The 15,378-nt window shown below is 39.3% G+C and overlaps 1 pseudogene across 1 annotated transcript in view; it reads right to left on the bottom strand.

Annotated features, from left to right (window-relative positions):
• The window catches only part of LOC311099621 (NLR family CARD domain-containing protein 3-like), a 64,897-nt pseudogene extending 62,297 nt beyond the window's left edge, over positions 1-2,600 (bottom strand). Inside the window, exons 1-2 of the transcript XR_014615244.1 lie at positions 2,417-2,600; positions 198-1,991 (exon numbers count right to left, since the gene is read on the bottom strand). The product of XR_014615244.1 is annotated as an NLR family CARD domain-containing protein 3-like (transcript). The remainder of the gene's footprint in view (positions 1-197; positions 1,992-2,416) is intronic.
• Between the last annotated feature and the right edge of the window lie 12,778 nt (positions 2,601-15,378).

The following is a 15,378-nucleotide window of genomic DNA, read 5'->3' as shown; positions in this document are numbered from 1 at the left end:
AATGGCAGATGCATTTGGTTTATTCTCTTAAACAACTTATAGATTCATCTTCCGTCTCCTAGAATTGTATGGTCATATTGTTAGACTAATGTGAACATCAATACATTGATTCAATATGTTATTCAATAATACATATGTCTCTAAACTGAATATTTCTTCCTGATGATTAGTACTTAAATGTCATTTTATGTACTCACAGAGCAGCTCTGGAGGCTTTGACCACTGGCAGCAGCCTCAGAAGACCTTCCTCTGATCTGGTATATTTCTTCAGGTCAAACACATCCAGCTCCTTTTCTGAAGTCAGCAACACAAAGACCAGAGCTGACCACTGTGCAGGTGACAGTTCTTCTTCTGAGAGACTTCCTGATCTCAGGTTGCTTTGGATCTCCTCCACTAGAGAATGGTCATTCAGTTCATTCAGACAGTGGAACAGATTGATGCACCTCTCTGGAGAGGGATTCTCCCTGATCTTCTCCTTGATGTACTCGACTGTTTCTTCATGGCTCTGTGAGCTGCTTCTTGTCTTTGTCAGTAGACCTCGTAAGTGCTTCTGATTGGACTCCAGTGAGAGGCCCAGAAGGAAGCGGAGGAAAAGGTCCAGGTTTCCTGTCTCACTTTGTAAGGCTTTATCCACAGCACTCTTGAAGACTGTAACTTCAGGCTTGTAGTCTCTGAACAGCGCAAAAAAGTAGCTGAACATTGATTGTGGTTTGGCCATTAGATTCTCATTGTTGTTGATGAATGAGAGGAACACATATACAGCAGCCAGAAACTCCTGAATGCTCAGATGCACGAAGCAGTACACCTTGTCCTGGTACAGCCCACATTCCTCTTTAAAGAGCTGTGTGCACAATCCTGAGTACACTGAGGCTTCATTGACATCAATACCAGCCTCTTTCAGGTCTTCTTTATAGAAAATCAGATTGCCCTTCACAAGCTGTTGAAAAGCCAGTTTTCCCAGTGACAGAATGCTCTCTTTATTCCAGTGTGGACCTGTCTCTTCTTTCCCAAGATACTTTTCATTCTTCTGTTTGGTATGAAACTCCACAAGGTGTGTGTACATCTCAGTCAGAGTCTTGGGCATCTCTTCTGTCTTATGTTTAGCATGTGTTCAAGGACTATTGCAGAAATCCAACAGAAGACTGGAATGTGGCACATGATGTGGAGGCTCCTTGATGTCTTTATGTGTGAGATGATTCTACTGGCCAGGTCCTCATCATTGAATCTCTTCCTGAAGTACTCCTCCTTCTGTGGGTCATTGAACCCTCGTACCTCTGTCACCTGGTCAACACACCCTGAAGGGATCTTATTGGCTGCTGCAGGTCGGGTAGTTATCCAGAGGAGAGCAGAGGGAAGCAGATTTCCCTTGATGAGATTTGTCAGCAGAACATCCACTGAGGTTGACTCTGTGACGTCACAACAGATCTTGTTCTTCTGGAAGTCTAGGGGCAGTCGGCACTCATCCAGACCATCAAAGATGAACAGAACTTTGTACTTGTCATAGTTGGAGATTGTTGATTCTTTGGTTTCCATTGAGAAGTGACTGAGAAGTTCAATCAAAGTGTGTTTTTCCTTTTTCATCAAATTCAGCTCCCGAAAAGGGAATGAAAATACAAATTGGACATCCTGATTTGCTTTTCCTTCAGCCCAGTCCAGAATGAACTTCTGCACAGAGACTGTTTTTCCAATGCCAGCGACTCCCTTTGTCAGCACAGTTCTGATAAGTTTGTCTTGTCCAGTTAAGGGTTTGAAGATGTCGTTACATTTGATTGCAGTCTCTGGTCTTGCTTGTTTCCTGGTTGTTGTCTCAATCTGTCTCAGCTCATGTTCATTATTGACCTCTCCTGTTCCACCCTCTGTGATGTAGAGCTCTGTGTAGATCTTATTGAGAAGTGTTGGGTTTCCTTGTTTAGCGATCCCCTCAAATACACATTGAAACTTCTTCTTTAGATTAGATTTGAGTTCACGTTGGCAAATCACAGCAAGCTCATCTGAATGAAGAAATAACACAGAGGATATTAATATTAAGTCTGTTTTAATGCCTACAGTATTGTAGGGCTGTTATAAAGTTTTAAATAAAGTAATCTATTCTCTTAACTGACTGTATAAATGTGTAAATGTTTTCATAATGCATTACAGACTGGAGTGACTGATTATATTCTCTCTCTCTCTCTCTCTCTCTCTCTCTCTATCTCTCTCTCTCTCTCTCTCTCTCGCTCTCTCTCTCTCTCTCTTCTTCTATTCTCTGTCTAAATGAATCAACACAACACATTCCTGCTGCTACTTGATGAGGTCACTAGGTGTTGTGTTAAGGCTGCTACAATATCATTGAGTTACACAGCTACTTTAGCTGTACTTTAGCTACAGCTTTTAAATGTTCTAAAACAGCATTCAACATGAGGCAGACAGCTCTTACTTTTCTCCAGTGTGTCAGCAAGCTCCTTCTGGTTCATTTTCCTCAGGACGTGTAGTGTGATCTTCAGAGCCCCCTCTCTGGCACTGCTCTCCTGCTTCTCATCTTCAGCATCCACCACTTCCTTATCCTGCTTCTTACTCCCAAAGCCTTCTGGGGGTTCTGGACAAAGAATCCTCTTGAACATCTTCAGCTCCTTCTTCACAAATGTCATAATATTCTCTTCAAGCAACTGAAATAAATAAAGTTAATAAGTTAAGCAAGAGACTAAATGCTTTCTCATTAACACATTATTGAATGATTGACAGATCAACTTTACTTGAGGTAAACAAAAACAAATGTACATAACAGGACCACATACACTGAATATGGAGGCCAGGTCTGTTTGATGACTCTGGGAAGACTGACCACTGAGAATCTCTGACTCTGATCTCTCCTGTTGGTTTCTGTGGACAAAACATGAGATTACATCTCATCATCCAGGGAGTGCACACACACACACACACACACACACACACACACATACACACACACACACACACACACACACACACACACACACACACACACACACACACACACACACACAGGGAGGGAATGTTGTGTTAGTTTAATATTGTTTTAGGACTATGAAACTGGAAAAAAGAATTAGCCTATGGATTATGAAAACAACAAAAATAAATGGGAAAGTGGGAGAGGAGAAATGACTAGAGACAGTGTTGTTTAACTCACTGACCATGACCCATGAGTTCTTCTTACCTTTGTTCACTAGAAAAGTCTCCCTCTCTGAAGTATATAGGACGACTCATAGACCAGTCACTCTTCATGGACACACAGCTGGGTACAGGGGAGGCTGGTCTCTCCTGCTTGATTGGGCTTCAACACAACAGAGACAAACATTACGTCTCTCATCTACTCTGAGCTCAGATGGGGAAACATAAGAAGAGTTTCATTCCAAAATGCTATATATCCATTTTCAGAAATGTTAGTAAATTAGCTTCTATTGTTTAAAGAAATGATCAAATAAATGGTTGTGTTTTTTCACTATCTAATCATGGCATGGTGTTGTTCAATGACAGGCATGTGTTTGTTTAAATTCTATCAATTAATGGCTTCATTTCAGAGAGACAAATGTTTTTTTTTTTGCAAAATGCTATATATCTGCCTCACTCTCAGAGAAATAAGTAGTACTATTAGATTTTACACAGTTAAATGTAACCAATAACTACATTTTTAGTAGTAGAAATGATACACTTGTGACATCAATATTTAAATATATTTAAAAAATAATAATAAATACAGTAATATGAGATCTGTATGTAAAACATTTACATTTTATTTTTTAGTCATTTAGTCATTTAACATTTAGCAGATGTTTTTTATCCAGGGTCCGGTTTTCCAAAAGCATTATAAGGCCAAGTTCATCATTAGAACCTTCGTAGGATCATTGTTAAATCTCTGAGCTGTTTCCCAAAACCATCGTTATTAACGTTGCACTTGAAAACGCTCATATTCTAACACCTGCCTCAGACCACTTGACCACACAAAGAATCACATGGTTTATCCGTCTCTTTGTGACCGCAGATAAATTCAGAACAAAGTTGACTACAAATACAAAGTTGCCAATGTCTTTGCAATTGATTCAAACAAGGGACGTATAAAAATTTGCTTCAAATGAAAACCGAGATGACTGCATTACAATATAAACAGTAGGCTATAGGCCTATTTCAATCATATTGGAATATATTCCATGTTCAATATATTTAGTTTTAGTTTGCTACTTGTAGGCTACTGTCTGTAATTTGTCTCAATATATTTCATGATGTGTAGCTTAACATGTGCCCAATGATGTGCCGAATCTGTGATTTAGTGCATTTTTATTGGGTAAGCATTAGAATAAACTACCTCAATATTTGCAGCCGTAGGTAGTAATATCTTTCTAGAAGCTGAACTGTGGTCAATACTGTGAAATAATTATAATGTTCTGGAAAGATTTGAATGGACAAAACTGATCCGAGAGCTGCGCTCCCCTTCTTTCGATCCTATCAGTGTCGATACATGCTCCACCGGACGTGACTGATCCAGTTTCTACTGGTCTGCCTGCGGATATGGAACTCTGACCTGTTCAACGGACGTGCGACCTTGTCCCGAACCTGCTGTTTCGACCCTCTCTCTCTCTCTCTCCCTCTCCTTCTCTCTCTCTACCACTCCTGCTGTCTCGAACTCTGAATGCTCGGCTATGAAAAGCCAACTGACATTAACTCCTGAGGCGCTGACGTGTTGCACCCTCTATAACCACAGTGATTATTATTTGACCCTGCTGCTCATCTATTAACATTTGAACATCTTGAAGAATGATCTGGCCTTAAAGGCCATGTACTCTTATAATCTCCCCCCAGCACAGCCAGAAGAGGACTGGCCACCCCTCAGAGCCTGGTTCCTCTCTAGGTTTCTTCCTAGGTTCCTGCTTTTCTAGGGAGTTTTTCCTAGCCACCGTGTTTCTACATCGGCATTGTTTGCTCTTTGGGGTTTTAGACTGGGTTTCTATATAAGCACTTGGTGACAACACTGCTGATGTAAAAATATATATAATTGTGGTACGCATATGAAGCAGACCAGGCCAGGGTTTAGGGTTTGAGAAGTCAAAGAAGTAAAAATGACTTCCTTAGTTGTTAGTAAAACATTTTTTAACTCAGCATTGTTGGTTAATGGCTCGTAAGTAAGCATTTCACAGTAAGGTCTACACCTGTTGTATTAGGAGCATGTGACAAATCTAATTTGGATTGATTGATTTGTTCATTTTATAAATGTTCTGGCTTTAGTAGTTGAACACATTATTACTTCAACCTCATGAAAGTGACAAACTGACACGTTTTCATGTTAGTCAAAAACAACTTTATATGGAAGGAGTGCCTTTGATTTGACGGCCTGCACATGCGCAGTTCGGCGTGAGACGACCGTTCGGCGTGAGACGACTGCTCGACCTGATGACATGTTTTTACGAATGAGCTTCAAATTAAATTAAATTAAATTGTATATGTCACATGCGCCGAATACAACAGTGGTACACTTTACCGTGAAATGCTTACTTACGAGCCCTTTCCCAACAATTTAGTTAAAAAGTAACAAAAATTAGCTAAATAAAAAAAGGAAATAGTAACATAATAAAATAACAATAATGAGGCTATAAGGAGTACCAGTACTGAGTCAATGTGCAGGGGTACCAGGTAGTTGAGGTAATAACTAGACTATATACAAGGAGTACCAGTACTGAGTCAATGTGCAGGGGTACCAGGTAGTTGAGGTAATAACTAGACTATATACAAGGAGTACCAGTACTGAGTCAATGTGCAGGGTACCAGGTAGTTGAGGTAATAACTAGACTATATACAAGGAGTACCAGTACTGAGTCAATGTCCAGGGGTACCAGGTAGTTGAGGTAATAACTAGACTATATACAAGGAGTACCAGTACTGAGTCAATGTGCAGGGGTACCAGGTAGTTGAGGTAATAACTAGACTATATACAAGGAGTACCAGTACTGAGTCAATGTGCAGGGGTACCAGGTAGTTGAGGTAATAACTAGACTATATACAAGGAGTACCAGTACTGAGTCAATGTGCAGGGTACCAGGTAGTTGAGGTAATAACTAGACTATATACAAGGAGTACCAGTACTGAGTCAATGTGCAGGGGTACAAGTTAGTTGAGGTAATAATGAGGCTATAAGGAGTACCAGTACTGAGTCAATGTGCAGGGGTACCAGGTAGTTGAGGTAATATGTACATGTAGGTAGGGTTAAAAGTGACTAGGCAATCAGGATAGAGATTACATCTCTTCATCCAGGGAGTGCACACACACTCACTGACACACACACACACACACACTCACAGGGAATGTTGTGTTTGTTTAATATTGTTTCAGGACTATGAAAATTGAAAAAATTATTAGCCTATGGATTATGAAAACAACAAAAATAAATGGTAAAATGGGAGAGGAGAAATGACTAGAGACAGTGTTGTTTAACTCACTGACCATGACCCATGAGTTCTTCTTACCTTTTTTCACTAGAAAAGTCTCCCTCTCTAAACACTATAGGTTGATTCATAGACAGGTCACTCTTCATGGACACACAGCTGGGTACAGGGGAGGCTGGTCTCTCCTGCTTGATTGGACTTCAACACAACAGAGACAAACATTACATGTCTCATCTACTCTGAGCTCAGATTTGGAAACATAACAAGAATTTCATTCCAAAACGCTATATATCCATATTCAGAAATGTTCGTAAATTACCTTCTATTGTTTAAAGAAATTATCAAATAAATGGTTGTGTTTTCTCACTAGCTAATCATGGCATGGTGTTGTTCAATGACAGACATGTGTTTGTTTAAAATCGATCACTTAATGGCTTCATTTCAGAGAGACAAATGTTTTTTTTGCATTTTCTGTTTGGGGTTTTAGACTGGGTTTCTATATAAGCACTTTGTGACAACTGCTGATGTAAAGGGTTTGGGGTTTGAGAAGTCAATGAGAGATCAAAATCACTTCCTTAGTTGTTAATTTAGAAAATGTTCTGTCTTAAGTAGTTTAACAAACTGACACATTTTCATGTTAGTCAAAAACAACTTTATATGGAAGGAGTGCCTTTGATTTGACGGCCTGCACATGTGCAGTTCAGCACAAGACGACCATTAGACCCAATCAATTAACATTAATTGAGTCACCTCTGGTAGAGAAAAATGTATTTTCCTAGTACATTCATTGTCAGATTTCATCAACCAGCAGCGAGCACTCTGCCTTCTCGAACAAGTAACCAACTCAGCCCTGATAAGAAGCTTGTGCCGTCAGCGGCAGCGAGTACTCTGCCTTCTAGCGCAAGCGAGGGGAATGTTGAGGTACATTTGCATGATGTAATTTATTGGCGGGCTGGAAGATGCACTCTTGTCTTATCTATTCCGAGGTTGTTTACTCCCAATATCAGATATTAAGATCATGTTTTATAATACATGAATACTAGGGTTGAGGTTGGAGCATCTGACTAGTGATTATTTACCCGGGGTTCAACACCTGCTATAGTCACTATTTAATTGCTCTTCCAAAAGCATCACTGGCCTAATACGAGATATATAGCTAACTAAATTAATGAGTGACTATCTTAGAAAATCATGGGACATATAGTCTTTGGTTGCATGCTATTTTATGTGAATCATATTGCTGCTTGTAGCCTATAACTGATGCTTCGTGGTCATATGCTGCCATCTATTGGAAATATTTAGCAATTAAAAGTGATTAATTCAAGTACAGACATTGGTGAGGCAGCTGAGAATAAAGTGTATTTTTCTAGTTAATTCCTTAGATCAGTCTCAAACCTGCCCCACCTATCCCACGCCAATTTCTGGACATTCACATAGAGGTGACTAGGTCACCCAGTTCAAACCACATTTGAAAAATAAAATAAATGTGTCTTGTTTATCAAGCATTCTGCCTTGCAATAATAAATATCATAAAATAACTAATAACAACCAAAAAAGCAAAATGTTTGACAGGTTTTGATTAACCAAAAAATGCTATTTAATACTATAATTTTATTTACTAACATAATATTATTACAAAAATAGTTTCTACAAGTGTTCTAGGCTACCCTACCCTTAAGGCTGAAATAGGTAATACGTAGTGTAAGAGTTTCTGTATAGCACTTTGTGACATCTGCTGGTGTAAAAAGGACTTTATCAATACATTTGATTGATTGTTAGGTTTAGGATTTTTATGGCAAAAAACAGTATTGTTTATAGCTCTCTTGCGCCTCCCTGTGGCCGTCTGTGGTTACTACATAACTCATTCATGACACTTGCTAGGCTCATAATCTGAGGTAGCAACTGCATCAGATCTACAAATCAATGAGCTAGACCACCCGATTAGACAACAATCACCCCATTATATCCATTTGGTTTGCAACTCTGTGAACCTGTGCAGCATTCGCTCAATTTGATGCCTACTAATAAAGATTTTGATGCATATCAAATTACCCAGAGGCCATTTAGAAACAACAAATCAAAGAAAAATAGTTATTTCTTAATAAAAAAATGTATTCTGGCTGATTAAATCGGCCACCTCTTGAAAAAGAGGACAGGGACATACGTTTTGTTTAGGTTGTACACCTTTTTCTGAAAACATGGTTAACCATGATCAGAAACTGTTTAACGTTTCATGGCTTTTCGCGAGCCATCGCTAGCGCTATGGGTTACCACAAGGTGTACACAGGTGAACTGTGAGCCATAAGTAGCCGTAACCTTGTTAATAGTAAGTTACCTGAGGTAAACCTACAGGGTTAACGCAGGCAGGTCTCATTGATAACAATAGTGAAGCTGGCATTGTGACGCAGAACAATGGGCTGGGAATAGAACATTCTGAAGGCGAGTCAGTGTCACGGAGCTCAATAGAACTAAAATAAGGCCTGTTGTTTCACGATTACTTCATAACCAGGGACAGAAGGTAATATTATGAAACTGGGCTCCATGGCAGATGCAATTAACTACTTTTTATTAGAAGAAAACGTAAAAAATGTCATGTGTCCAGCCTACTTGAGGCGCCTCGAAAATAATTTTCAAAAGTTCGGTCCTTGGACACAGAGGGGTTAATCACTAAAGTTACCGTCCATCTAGTGGAGAGGAGAACCGCACAGAGGGAGCGTAGGCCAGCATCCGTCAACGAGAAAGGGAGAAGCCCTCCACGGTATTTAACAGGTGGAAGAAACAACCAGGGAGCTCCATCGGTCCACAAGAAATGCAGGCAGCCGGTGATGATGTAGTGGTAGCTAGGATAACTAGGATGCTGCTGGTAGAGTAGCTAGCTTAGCTAGCTGTACCGACTAGCTTGGCTAACTAGCAGGTCGTTCGTCTGTCCCTCGTCTCGAGGATGATGAAGAATCCGGTTAACCACAAAATGAAACAAGGATAGCGAGTGAAAAGGATCTGGCTACACTCATACTGTCACTGACCATTACGCAAAAAAGCAAATTGAACAATAAACTTCGGCGTCTCAACACTGTAACGAACTCAGTCGTTATTCCCCAACATCACCTCAGACAACTCTGCGCGTAACTGGACAATATGCTTGGCACCAAACCGTACATGGACGCAGACAGTTCTGTACCGGGACGCGGACAGTTCCTGAACGCGGACATGAGCAGAGCCACACAATAAACTAAACCCAGTCTTTACAGTGGCTTACATTAGTAATATTCATATATAGATATATATGTGTGTGTAAAACAATATTTTGAGATCTGGGCCCATAACCACAAAATGTCTCAGAGTAGAGACCACTCACTCCTGAGTGGCGCAGTGGTCTAAGGCACTGCATTGCAGTGCAAACTGTGCCACTAGAGATCCTGGTTCGAATCCAGGCTCTGTCGCAGCCGGCCGCGACCGGGAGGCCCATGGGGCGGCGCACAATTGGCCCAGGGTAGAGGAGGGAATGGCCGGCAGGGATGTAGCTCACTTGGTAGAGCAACTGAGTTGATAGAGCATGGCGTTTGCAACACCAGGGTTGTGGGTTTGTTTCCCGACTGTAAGTCGCTCTGGATAAGAGCGTCTGCTAAATGACTAAAATGTAAAAAAAATGTAGAACATTGGTGGTATAAGTGCTGACAATAAAGACATTTTACACTTATGGGTATAAATTAAAGCTATGCATGAAGCCTCTAGTCCCACCTAGTCGGCAGATATTTAGGACACCTCATGAGCTGTCCTAACCAGTTAAGAGTTAACAGCAGGTGTCTTGATAATACTATAAAATAATGCAGTGAGTCAGTGGTTCCTGTGTCACATGTAATTGCTTTGGAGTAGTTTGAATGTAAGAATGACTAACTAACAAAACTGTGTATTAGTCACCCTCTAGTGGTAGGTGGTGATAATGTCTCCAGTCTCCTCTCTCTCTCTTCGCTCCTCTCTGTCTCCCCCTCTACAGTCTCCACACTCCACTCTCTCTCACAAACATAGACTCTGACCTCTCTCTCTCTCTCTCTCTCTCTCTCTCTATCTCTCTCTCTCTCTAGTCCTGCCAGGCTGTTAGGTTAATGGACTATGGAAACCTACTGAGAATCTGCCACAAATTTAGATTATTAAAATGTTTTTGTACAAAAATAAAATAAAATACATGAAACACATTTAAATACATTAAAATAAAATAAACACATTCCCATGTATGTCTTTCTCTCTCTGTTTGCAGGACTAGATATAGGGTTCAATCAGGTCAATACAGCCAGGTAATTAATGATATATCCTCAAACCTTAGACTCATGTCCATCCACATGTTGGCTTAAACCTAACCCTGGGTTAACAGCAGGTGTCTTGATAATACTATAGAATAATGCAGTGAGTCAGTGGTTCCTGCGCCACATGTAATTTGCTTTGGAGTAGTTAAAATAATATTTTTATATTTCTATATGATCAATCCATAAATAATATAGACCTACATGCAACCGTATGTCTTGTGCTTTTGGCAATGATTTCTGTATAATAATTATGTATAATAAGTGTTGGTGATTCAATATCCTAGTTAATCATTACATGACTTTTAACACACTATCTATGTTTTGCTCAGTCTGGCAGTTACCCAGAACTATCAGATGCTCTCTCTTGTGGCTGCTGCTGATGACAACTGCATGTATGTTATCATAATAATGATGTCTGCATAACATTTTGTCTTCATTTTGGCAGATTAACTCATGCTTATTTCTGAATATTAACTCAGGTTTTCGCTCAGCGGCAAATGAGTTGGAGCTGTGGCAGGAGTTGGACCTATGGCAGAAAAGTGTCCAGTTTGAATCCCGGGCCGGGCGCTGGAAAAAACAGGCGGAATTGATCTGACCCCTGGAGAGCTAATGGGTTCACATACTCAAAACAATCACCTTTCATTGGGCCCTTGAGCAAGGCCCTTAACCCCACAACATGCTCTCCATCCAGGGGCGCTGCACTGCAGCTTGAACCTGTGCTGGTCTCAACTGTATGTGTGAGGTCTGCTGTTTGGGGGGGTTAAGAACGGAGCAGAATACATGTTTTTGTTGTTTGCTGTAACTAATGGACAAAGTTGTACTGTATTGTAATGTATTGTATTGTAAAGAAGTCAGCCAGAGTTGGGCCATTGTTAAAACAAAAAGATGCCTCCCTGGCCACCAGTGTGTTTGCATATAACCAAGATCAATTCTACCCCCCATACAATACTTTAATACACAGTAATTACTTTTTATATATATATATATATACATATTATAATAATAATAATTAATTATACACATTACATTTTGGATAGATAGTACTCAGACATCTATAGTGTTTACAGTAATGACTATTACCAATCATGATCTTTTTTAATCCCACCCCTCTGCTACTCTCAGCCCCGCCCACCTATCTCCGTAGAACATCCTCTTTTGATTTCCACCTGCCATATTTTTTTCAACTGTGCTGTGATGTCATACATGCATTTTTAACTTTTCTAGTCGCATAGTATCCACAGACTGTAAGTTAAAGATCAATATTTTCCATAAGAGTATTGTTCTATTGTTGATTGACTGACTATGGCTTTCCAAACCCCCAGCACTGCTATTTCTAAGGATCATTTTAAATGAATATTGGGATTTTTCAACCATTCCTATTGTCCTATAAATTATATTATTCGCAAAAAGTATTCCTATTTAATAGTAGTAGCCATAATTCATAAATGACACCATGCAGGGTTCTATATGGAACCATTTTGGTTCAGTGAAGAAGAACCTCTAGAGTTCTGATCAAAGAACCCTATAAAAGATTTCTATATATAACTTTTAGTGGTTCCATATATTAAGCAAGCGATAGAACCCTTGTTGTTTAAAACAGGAGTGAAGAGTGTGTTGATTTGACGGTAGTATTGTCAAAATTCCGCTTGGAACAACGATCAGAATTAGTAACAACAATAAGGTTCTGCATGACAACATATTAGACAATAACTAAGAGTAGGATAAATGATTGTGTCATGCAGAACTTCTATAGATGTGTGTGTATGCTGGTAAAGATGTGTCTCTGTGTGTGTGTGTGTGTGTGTGTGTGTGTGCTAAAAATGGTGGATATAACGTTTTAGAAATAAACTCCTTATAAATTCTTAAACAACATTGTCATCTCACCTCTTAGCTTTGATGTCATGTCCCCCAGAGAGACTTGTTTTAGAGGCAGGGACCCCCTCCTCTCTCTCCCCAGAGAGACTCATTTTAGAGCACTGACCCCTAAACAGAGATCCAACAGTTTGGTTGTGGTTAACACAGTGACAACTAATTATTGAAGGTCAATTGTTCTATTTTATTCATTATCTCTTAGAAATAAAACATTTACTAACAGACACGTCCAAACAGTCAGGTGATTTAATGCAATCACATCAACACGTAGGTTAGTGAGCAGGTAGCTTAGTGGGTAAGAGCGTTGTGCCAGTAACCGAAAGGTCGCTGGTTCTAATCCCAGAGCCGACTAGGTGAAAAATCTGTCGATGTGCCCTTAAGCAAGGCACTTAACCCTAATTGCTCATGTAAGTCGCTCTGGATAAGAGCGTCTGGTAAATGTCATGACTGATATTGTTAACCTTTTCTCCATGTAGTGGAACTAATAATAATAATAGTAATAATAATAATAATGGGGGATTGATGGAAGTTACAATCTATCTGAAATATTAAAGCTGATCTAAAACTAAAATAAAATAAAATAAAAATGATAATAATGTCTCACTTTCTCTTGTAATAATTCCACTCATTCTAGTGTGTTGCTTTGTTCAACAGGTCTGATATTATTATGATATTATTGAATTTAATTCATAATATCAATGTTAAGAAAAGTACGTTCAGGTTTCATACCAAATTACACAGGAAGCAGGAGCTCATTGTAATTTTGAAAACAACAAATGTTCTGATATTCTGAAAGATGATTCAGAACTATGATACATAACATTTGTATAAATTGTAAAATAACCACGATATACGAATCCTATAATACGAGATATGAACAACAATATGTTTTTGAATCTGACTTGCCTACGCCCAGTTAGCGCCATTTTGTATGATTGAACTGTCACGTACCTGTCCCAGGTGAAATGGACTGTTAGATCTGAGTGTTTTACTGTCATTCTCTATACTATAATAACACCATATATTTAATTTCCCTACACACTTTACAATAATCCCTTGGAAGAGTCTTACCTTGTAGCCTGTATTCACAACCAGAACATGTCAAATCTTTGAGATATTTTCCGTTCTGCTGAGAGAGCACCTTCCTGATGACAAGTGGCTCTGTATCTGTGTTCTAGGTACAGTTGATCTTTGGATGCAATAATATCTGGTTAAAGTCTAGTGGCACAACACCATAGTATAGCATTAACATAACAGTAGTTTAACCTTTGGCCAGTAATGGCCATGGCATACTATAAAATGTAGAATCATTATGTGGGATCCAGTTTCAACATATCTCTAACTTTGAAGTATATAGTGGGGTCCCAAATTATTAAATTCAATGATTTTATGCTAATACAATTGCTCAGAGAAAGAGATTTTGTTTAACAAGTAATACTTTTTTTCTCAAAAAGGTAGGGGTCAAAATTGGCTCTCCCTTTCAATACCTCCCTTGCAAGGATAACGGCACTGAGCCTTTTTCTAAAATGTTTTGAGTTGGAGTGATATTAGACCATTCCTCCATTCAGAATCCTTCCAAATGACCAACTACAGGAAGGTAAAGGTACAACTAAACACACAATGAAGAAACAAATCTCCTTAACTGACGGGAGGCTTGAATCTTAGTCATTTACCCACCGGCCTCTTACTACTATCCCAATGTATACATTCTACCAACATCATACATAAATAATCCCTGGTAGGATCCTTACTACTATCCCAATGTATACATTCTACCAACATCATACATAAATAATCCCTGGTAGGATCCTTACTACTATCCCAATTTATACATTCTACCAACATCATACATAAATAATCCCTGGTAGGATCCTTACTACTATCCCAATTTATACATTCTACCAACATCATACATAAATAATCCCTGGTAGGATCCTTACTACTATCCCAATGTATACATTCTACCAACATCATACATAAATAATACTCCCGAGTGGCGCAGTGGTCTAAGGCACTGCATCGCAGTGCTAACTGTGCCACTAGAGATCCTGGTTTGAATCCAGGCTCTGTCGTAGACTGGCCGTGACATGGGGACTCATGGCTCAGTTGGCAGAGCATGGTGTTTGCAACGCCAGGGTTGTGGGTTCGATTCCAGTATAAAAAATAATAAAAATGTATGCACTAACTGTAAATCGCTCTGGATAAGAGCATCTGCTAAATGACTAAAATGTAATCCCTGGTAGGATCCTTACTACTATCCCAATGTATACATTCTACCAACATCATACATAAATAATCCCTGGTAGGATCCTTACTACTATCCCAATGTATACATTCTACCAACATCATACATAAATAATCCCTGGTAGGATCCTTACTACTATCCCAATGTATACATTCTACCAACATCATACATAAATAATCCCTGGTAGGATCCTTACTACTATCCCAATGTATACATTCTACCAATATCATACATAAATAATCCCTGGTAGGATCCTTACTTTGCAGCCTGAATAAAAAAATTATTGCCTTGGCAACGTCTATTTGGGGATCCCAATAAAAAACTAAATACTTAACATGACCACAATAATGTCAGCTGTAGTTGTTGTAAGATGCCCATCATACACTGGTGGCAGGTAGCCTAGCGGATAAGGGTGTTGGACCATTAACCGAAAGGTCGCTGGTTCGAAACCCTGAGCTGACTAGGTAAAAAAACTGTAGATGTGCCCTTGAGTATCTTTGGATAAGAGCGTATGTTAAATGACGAAAATGTAAATACTATTATTTAAAATGGTCAAGGGCTTTATGAATGT

Source organism: Coregonus lavaretus (assembly GCF_964263955.1).
Source record: "Coregonus lavaretus genome assembly, chromosome: 2".
NCBI classification, from domain to species: domain Eukaryota; kingdom Metazoa; phylum Chordata; class Actinopteri; order Salmoniformes; family Salmonidae; genus Coregonus; species Coregonus lavaretus.
The sequence above is the reverse complement of the archived record's forward strand: the minus strand, read 5'-3'. Positions and strand labels throughout refer to the sequence as shown.